Raw genomic sequence first — 8,875 nt, 5'->3', positions numbered from 1 at the left:
TATTCGGATCAAGTCTTCACATTTCATCTTCCCAGTGAATTGTGGGCCTCTCTCCCAGGAGACCATTTTGCCACCGCTGCTCTTTCTGTGCACCATTTAATGTTGTTTATAATGTTTTATACCGTTGCACAATAACATAACCTGAGGGAGTTCTGAGAAGGAACACCTCTTGCTTCTGAGGATGCTGTAATCCTCCTGAGATGCTGCCTGCCCTCACCTTTTCATGATCTTCTCCTGCAGCTCTATTGACTCTGGTGCGTTGCTTTGATAGTCATTTCTTTCTCTGATTGTCCAGAAGGTCTAGCAGTTTCTGGTTTCAACTGCTTAAGTTGTTCCCTCTTTACCTAGTTCTCCCCCTTTGCAAGGATTTTTGCTTCCAGGTCCTTAAAGAAGCGTTCCTGGGTTGTCAGATTGGCAAGAGGCTTATTGAGCTTTCTAAAACGATTTCCACATATTGCAAAGAGACAGAGAAAGAACTGACAAGTTTTCCAAAGTAAACCTTCTAAAGCAAAGGGAGGGGAGAAAGCCTGCTCTCACGTGTCAATGGGGATAGTTAAACCTTTGTTTCTTATGTCACTTTGTATTTGCCCTCCAATATCCTAACATGAGATACCACGTCCCCCCCCCCCCCAGGTATCTGTCCCCCGCAAATTGTGATTGTGACACCCTGGCCAAACTGAGGCCACAGGGAACTTCGTTCAGTGGAACTTGTGCCAAAGGTACTGCAAGGAAAAGGAATAAGTAGGAGCCGTTGTTCACCCTCCAGCTCGCTTATAGTTTACCAATACCTGTGCCCTTATGGCGAGTTCTCTGTGGTCATTTGCAGTAGGCAATATAACCAGAGGCCTTGTTTACAGATGGTTTCAGTTGCTATGCTGATCTCACCAGTCTTGGCAAGTGGAAGATACACTGTTCCACTCTGTCAGAAGGGAACAGAAGATTGTGTAAAATATTTTGAATCTGTAGAATTGTGTTTTTCAATAAAATGTGTATGATGGAAAAGCTCCGACTTGTGAATGTTATTATTTGTGACGACTCCAAGCGTGACCAATGAAGATGTGGCTCTGCGTGTGCATCACATCAGGTACCGAGTGGGACTCTGGGCTCAGTAATCTGGGGTGTTGATGACAGGGGCGTGGGGTGGCAGGGTGAGGGGTCTCCGGGCCGTAATTGAAGTTCTCCCCTTCTTAAGGTAAGAAGGATGGTAGGTAATCTGACATCTTTCTAGGTGAAGTGATCCTTCTGGCCACTTCATGAGGATGACAGATACTTGCCTGGATATTGAGGGGGTGATGGGGATATCCCCCGTTCCTGCTCTGGGTGAGGATGTGAGGAGTGGCCCAGCATGGTTCTGAAGAACATGAGAAGTCCTGGGAACAAAAATCTGGAAGCACACAATAAGCTCCTGGTCCGTTTTGTATTAGAATGCAGTCCCTTGATTATTAGGGATTTTTCCCTATGTAACACTCATTACCAGAGTATGAATGGGCAGAATCCAAAAGGTAACTGAATGGCAGAATTGGTTTGTGCTTAAAAAAGAAAAAACTCTACATACATTGCATAACATTTCTAATAGTAAATTTAGAACCCCTTTGTAGAGCAGCTTGCAGACAACATTTTATGGAATAGCCATTCGCTTGGCATAATGGTGCACGAATACACATTCGGAGAATGTTAAGATAACTCTCAATCTGCCTCATGAACCTAGGCAGAGAGGGGAGCATCCAGGATTTGGGCAGGTAGGCAAGTTGGGTGGGTCAAGGCCCACACCTGATCACAGGGCGGGGCGGGGGCGGGGGGATGCCAGGTGGTGGGGGCATGCCAAGCATGCAAAAGGGAAGTAGCAGAAAGATGGCCTAAGCTGGCCGATCCCCCAGGTCATCTGCAGGCCTCGCTAAGCCAGGCGGTGAGGGCTCAGGCTAGAGCCCGGCTCAGGCAGGCAGGGTAGAGGCCTGGCCCCGGGGCCCTTGGAGGGCTCCACTAGGGGCTGCCAATCACTTGGGGCCTCCCTGAGCAGCTGCTGGGTCTCAAGATGTGTCTGCCAGCTAGATTCAAGCACTCCCGGAGGCGGCCAGGGAGGTGGTCCTTCCTCTCCTCCAGGTGGTCCAGACAGGCGTTGACCTGGTCCAACATGCAGTTGATGGCGGCATACGCTGCCTGTCCGGCTATGTCGCCGTCCTGGTCTTCGGCACACATATCCACAGCCCTGTTCCACGTGGCAGCAGACAGGGCGGCCTCGTGCACACGCAGGACTCACGTGATGTTGGAGTGAGGCCGCGAGGGGTGCTCAGTCTGCCTTTTTCTGCTGACCCTCTGTTTTGGTCTCTCCTGCACACTGACACCAAAATGGTAGATTAGAAAAGCAGATTGGATCTTAATGGAGTTTACCACGTCCAACCCAAGTGTCCTTGCTATGGGCCACTTAACTTTTTCTCTTTATCTTTTGCAGTTTATATCATTAACTCTCTTCTCCCATGAGGCCAGAATGTGCGTTCTTCCCTGAGAAGGCCATATTCTTTCACATTCCTGCTCCTGTGCACTTGCTCCTCCTTAATCCTTTAAACTGCCTCCTCTCTTGCCCATGTTCCGCGTCAACTCTCTTGCAACACACATTTCAGCCTGGTGCATCTTTTCTTCACAGACGGGCCTGATACGGTCAACCAAATCTTCAGCACATTTTTGCCAATTCCTCTTATCAGGGCACCACCCGCATTGTGCCTTCTGGTAAAACCAATGAGTGGACAAGGGAGTTTATGACCTTCTCATGGGGAATATCGAATATCACGGGGGCTCTCCTAATGAAAGGTGCTATTTCAGTGTCCCCTTATGTGCTATAGAATCTTCATATGTGTTGCGCTCTATATTGAGCTATATGATACCAGGAGAAAATGAGCAACTAAGCTGATGAATTGGAAACTGGTGGTAAAAGTTTTAAGAACAAGACATATAGATGAAGACATGCGCAAGTTAATAAGTCAACAAAGACATTAGCATAGATGAAGGTAATAATTGCGGAACAAAACAGCCGGCAAACTGGCCAATACGTTGTAAGATGTGGATTAGGCTACATGAAGGTAAGTCGAGAAAAAATCAGAGAAAGTAGATCAGTGTCGGCAGAGCTAGCATGGGAAAGTCTCCGGAAAGGACGTTGTATTTGACAAGAGACACGCACGGTGATAAGGTAACAAACAGTCCTAGTTGTCGTTTCATGAAAGCTTAGTGCGTGTTAAGTCACTGGTCTAAATGCTTTTCATGAACTCACTGAGGGTCATGGCAGCCTGAAGACACAGTTCTTATTAGGATCCTCACTCTACTGATTAGGAAACTGAGGCACAAAACAGTGAAGGATGTTCAGCTGGTAGGAGGAATAATTGTGATAGGAATGCCAAGAGCATACCTCAAGCCCATGGACTGTACACAGTAGGTAAGAAGATATGGTTTTCTTCAGACAGACCATGAATGTGGAGTGAAGTATAACTGAGACAAGAATGAAAGGCAGGACTTTCCTGGTGGTCCAGTGGTTAAAACTCAGTGCTTTCGCTGCTGTGGGCCCAGCATCGGTCCCTGGTCAGAAAACTAAGAACCCATAAACTGTGCGAGACACGAGAAAAATAAAATAAAAAGAATGAATGGTGACCACAGATCGAGGAGACACTGGTGATCGGAAAGATAGGACCTGTGTGGTAGTGGTCATTGTGTGCCAGGGATTGAAAGGGTGCAGCATGTATCCATCTGCTGACGCCAGTCAGAGGGACAAGCCTAGTAACACATGGGAAAGACTCGGCAGATCCTGGGGCAGGATTCACATCAACGGCCCCAGTCCTGCTTGTCTTCCCTCCCCACGTGGATTAATCATCCTTTACTGGTTCCTGGACAAGGCCTGCAACAGCTCTCCTGCCCTCTGGATCTTTGTCAGAGTCTCACCTAACAAGCCCAGTTCTAGAAGAGCTCACCTGTAGGCTTTCTCGGGGCTTGCAAAGGAGCAGCTAACCTACTGGAAAAGAAACCCCTCTGGGCCAATGTCTGGCTGTTTGTTTCTGGTATCTTAGTTTCCTCACTCATAGTTTGGAACTAATTTTCATGTATTTGATTTTGCTGTTTCTTCTGAGTTCTAGTTGAGGACTATGAAGCCAAGTGTAACAGCTGCAGCTGGCTGTGATATTCCAGGTTTATTAGTCAGAGGTATTCATGGAAACAGAACCAATAAGAGGCATTTTACATCTATATCTATCTATCTATCTATATCTATATCTATCTATCTATTTATCTATATGTTGGCTGTTGGTTTAGTCACTAACTCGTGTCTGACTCTTGTGACCCCACAGACTGTAGCCCGCCAGGCTCCTCTGCCTATGGGATTCTCCAGGCAAGGACACTGGAGTGGGTTGCCATTTCCTTCTCCAGGGGCTCTTCCTGACCCAGGAATCAGACCTGGGTCTCCTGCATTGCAGGCAGATTCTTTACCAACTGAGCTAAAAGGGAAGCCTATATATATACATATATACATACATATATACATATATACATATACATATGCATATGTATATATATATACATATATGTATATATCTTGAGGTTTATCTTGAGTTTAGTTCCCTATTTCTGGAGGCTGAGAAATTCCACAATCTCCTGCCTACAAGGTATAAAGCCAGGAAAGCCAGTGGTATAATTCAGTCCAAGTCTGAAGGCCTGTGAACCAGGGGGGCTGGTGGTGTGAATCCTAGTTGAAGAGAAGGAGAAAACTAGGAGAAATGTTCTATCTCAAGCAGCGAGATAGGGAAAAAAGGGAAGAATTCTTCCTTTCTCTGCTTTGGTTCCATTTGGGCCCTCAACGGATTGGACGATGCCTACCCACATCGGGGAAGGCCTTCTATTTTGCTAAGTCACCGATTCAAATACTCATCTCATCCAGAAACACCCTCACAGATACAACCAGAAATAATGTTTAATTCGGACGCCCCATGACCAGTCAAGTTGGCACCTAAAATCAGCCGTCACAGTGGGCAGGGCAGCATCATGGACTGCTGCATAACACGGCACACCACGAAGCCTCAAGTGAGCTTTCCCATGGGAGGGACAGTGCTAGCATTAGATCATCTTTCCTAGGAGCACTGTGCACTGTGACCATGCAGTCCAGCTAAGGGACCCCGTGGCTATGTGGTCCACACACCATGTAGAGGGTAGATGAGTTAAACACTCGAGGTAGTCAGGCCTAGGGGAACTGTGCCCTCTTGTTTGTACAGTTCACAAGTTGCGAGCAGGTGCAGAAACCTCGCAGCAAGGGGCCTCCTGGAAGGAAGTGGGCTTCCAGTCTCACCTTGGATAACTGTGAAGCTTAGGGACATTTGCAGCAGAGATATGAACTCCTCATATCTTTCTTCCTCTAGCAATAGGAGGAATAACTCTTGTGGTTGGGGTGGGAACATGAATTCAGGAAAAGAGTTAGGGAAGTGATCTATGCCTGGGCCTTGTAGGAAGGACAAGATTTTCACAGATAGAAAAGCAGGAAAGGATATGAGATTCCTGAAAAGGGTCGTACCAATCCTAGCAAGCTTCTAAGAGTTAGCCTGTTGTCAGTGTTCCCTGGTCTTCCCCAAATGTCTGCAACCTGAACTCACTTGCAAAATATCCAGGTGCCAACCTTGGGTCCCTCACACCATGCACAGCCCAGTACTATCTGACCCCAGAGCTCAGAGACAAGTCCTCTGCATGTCTGCTCTGATACATCTCCATGTCCGTATCTAATATGAAGAACTCACATTTTGCCTGGAAGGAGTAAAACTTGGAAGGCTTCCTGGAGGGGGAGGTAATTGATCTAGGCCCGGGTAAATTGAATGTGCATGCTTTCCAAAGTCTAAGATGACAAGAAACAAAGCACAAGGTATGTGCAGAGGCCTAAGAAGTCGAGCTAGGCCTTGAGGGATGGACACGGCTATAGAAAGACGTAGGAATACGACCAGAGATTTCCTGACGTCAGCTTGGGCCTTGGGAAATGGCCAGTTTCCCGCCAGTAGACCTGCCTGAGAGGAATGGCCGTTCTCCCCGTCAATCATCGCAGGCCCACCAATGACGATGTTGGGAGGCGGGGGCGTGAGAGCGGGAGGAAGCCCTAGCGCGTGCCTAAGCGCGTGCCTAAGCGCGTGCCTGTCTGGATTGTGCTTCCGTAGACCGTTTTCCTCGGTTAGGATTTAACGTGGCGGCTCCCTTTCCGGAGATCGTAAAAGTGTAAGTTTTACTAACCTTACTCGTATTTGGCTGTCTGCGGTGTGAGTTGGAGAGTCGGGTAGATGGCGTGTCCTGATGGACACTTTGACAGACGTGTCTGCGGGCTCCTGGGTGGATGGCGGAGAAGACCTCTCAGGCACTTCCGGGGGGGTTGGTGTGGGGCATTATTGTAACGGCATGCTGAAACTTGAAGAAGATTTTCTTTGTTTAAATGTGGGTCTCGAAGCTTCCATCCCAGTTATGGTCTTAATGCTTTGTAGTGTTTGCGGCTTAAAGTGAGGGAAGGGCGGGTGCGTTTGGCTGGGTGGGTGGGGGCGCCGGACGGTCTGCCTGGTTGACTGGCGGCCGCCATGGAGCTGATTCTGCTTTCTGTTGTAGGGCGTTTGGGGTGGATATATCGCTGCCGGGGATTGGTCCAAATGTTGACCTTGGCCATTTTTGTGACCTCTCTTAACCATTGAGGGTATTTCTGTTATTTTCCACGTGAAACGAGACAGTAAGGCTCTGAGGGATCGCGTGCGGTGTTAGGACAGCTGACGGCCCTTGGCTGCCTTGGTGTTTTGTGGATAAGGGAAAGGGGAAGTTTGCCCCAGCCAGTCATGTTACGAGCTTCCAAGTTACCTAATTTTCCTGCAACTGTGTTCGGCTGTCCATCTGTAAGCAAGTCTCCTTGTAGATCTGTATAATCACTGTTTCCTTCAGGACCTGTGATGGAAAAATCTAGTACTGGCCAGCCTATGGGCCTGTAATGAGAAGAGAGTGGACCCGGAATTAGCTGTCCAGACCTGCCAGATGAGTAAGTGCTACCTTATGCTGTGTGGGGCCACAGATGCTGGGAGGAGGGTAGCATCCATCCCATCAGCTGTACCATTATTTAACATGGTGTTGAAATGTCTTCCCTGAGTCTCTAAGACAGGAACTTCCAACAATGTCAGGATCACTCCCTGAGCGCTGCTCAGACACTAGGTTTATAATCGATGCCTTTAACTAGTCAGTGGCATCTTTTTCCAGTTCACCCTGAGTGCCGTTCTTACAGACAGACTGAATTTATTAGAATGTCACATGTCCAGAAAGCCTCATCTTGCCATCCTCACATCAGAGCTCTGATCTGTCTTTTTATCCTTTTGGAAAACACTTGTAATACCAGGCAGAAGCAGGCTGGACTGGATGGGATTGTGAAAAACAAACTTCAGGAATCCAGAGACTGTGGGAGTGCTGTTTTCTTTCAGGTAGGGGAACATGGATTTGAATGTAATATAAAGCCAGCTCTGTTTAGGAAAGGGGAGAAAGATGAGGCCTGTACACCAAGTGAGCGGCAGAGAATGATAGTCTGCCAGTCTATCCCCTCTGTAAGCGGGTGGGCGTTTACTTTGCAGGGGTTCTGGAGGTGTAGGCTAACAAGTCAAGTAATATGCAGGTCAATACTTGACTAAATATTTACCCTTCCACAGTTTGTCGGGGTTTTTTTTTTTTTTTGCTTTGCAGATGTTGCTGAGACAATACATCGTGTTTCATTCAAAATAAATTTTAGTGTCTGAGTCTGACCCTTTCTTACTGTCATCTTTGAGCCTCAGTTTCCACATTTGCAAAATGGGAATGACACCTTGCTCTCGGGGATATCTCTTGTGTGGTTTTTGTAAAGTGCTCAGCACGCAGGAGGTATGGAGGGAATTAGTACACCATTTCCAGAAAGTGGGAAGGGAACATTGTGGCTTCGTTTAGCTCGTCTCCCTACCTGTCCAGACCCCCATTTCAACCAAACGTTTGTTTCCTTTCACAGGGCCAGCAGATTTCCTCAGATATTACTGGGCTGCTCTTTGGAAACCAGCCTCATTAATCCTGCTATGATGCCAAGAGGTAGCCCAGCAGCTCACACCTTGCCTTGCCCTGAGCCACTTTCTGTTCTGGCCATCTCTGACGCCTTATGCTGAAGCTGATGTGGCTCAGCACCAAGTTCAGGCACCAAGAAGGTGCTTGTTAACTGGCAGTGTGGGAAAGGTCTCCTCTCTTTCATTGTCTGTATAACGTTACTTCTTTCCTGGGCAGGGGTTAATTTGTTGAAAATGTGCGGAAGAGTTTTCACAGTTGGGGTGGGGGAAACGCGCCAAATAGAAATATGAACTCTTCTAAGGTGCATTCAGAGACACTTCTAACCTCCAGTTTCATAGAAACCTCGGGCTCCTCTGTTGCTTTATTAGCACGGGTTTTATCCGGAAGGAGGCATCACAGAACCTGAATTTCATTCACCGAAGGTTAAAAGGAAATCCACATTTCTTTGTGATTGGAAACTAAAGTGTGTAGTCTTTAGAGGGCATGTTTAAAGGCTCTTTGGTTATCCCTGTAATTGGTGAAATTACTTTAAAGCTGTGAAAGAGGGGGGTGGTGATAGTTTCCTACTCAGTGAAAACCTGAAGCCTGAGATACTTAGAGAAACCTGTCCTAGGCGCATGTGCCTTCACCAAGTGGCATGACGATGATCAAAACTGGCTTATTTCCTAGTCAAAACAGTTGTGAAACTTGAGGATAACCGTGAGGCCTTCTTCCCCTTCCATACACACTTGTTCCCACTGCCCATCAAAGTGAACCTGGCTGACTTCGCTGGAGGCAGGGGTCAAGAACACCTAAATGGATGGTTGAATAGGTAAATCTG

The 8,875-nt window shown here is 47.4% G+C and overlaps 1 long non-coding RNA gene across 1 annotated transcript; it reads left to right on the top strand.

Annotated features, from left to right (window-relative positions):
* Positions 1 to 6,583: 6,583 nt before the first annotated feature.
* LOC138930021 (uncharacterized) lies at positions 6,584 to 8,534 on the top strand. The gene is made up of 3 exons (XR_011446079.1): positions 6,584 to 7,021; positions 7,373 to 7,454; positions 8,006 to 8,534. It is a non-coding gene; the product is annotated as an uncharacterized lncRNA (long non-coding RNA).
* The last annotated feature ends 341 nt before the right edge of the window (positions 8,535 to 8,875 follow it).

Source organism: Ovis canadensis, chromosome X (assembly GCF_042477335.2).
Source record: "Ovis canadensis isolate MfBH-ARS-UI-01 breed Bighorn chromosome X, ARS-UI_OviCan_v2, whole genome shotgun sequence".
Classification (NCBI taxonomy): domain Eukaryota; kingdom Metazoa; phylum Chordata; class Mammalia; order Artiodactyla; family Bovidae; genus Ovis; species Ovis canadensis.
Note: the sequence above shows the minus strand (reverse complement) of the source record. Positions and strands in the feature narration are given on the sequence as shown.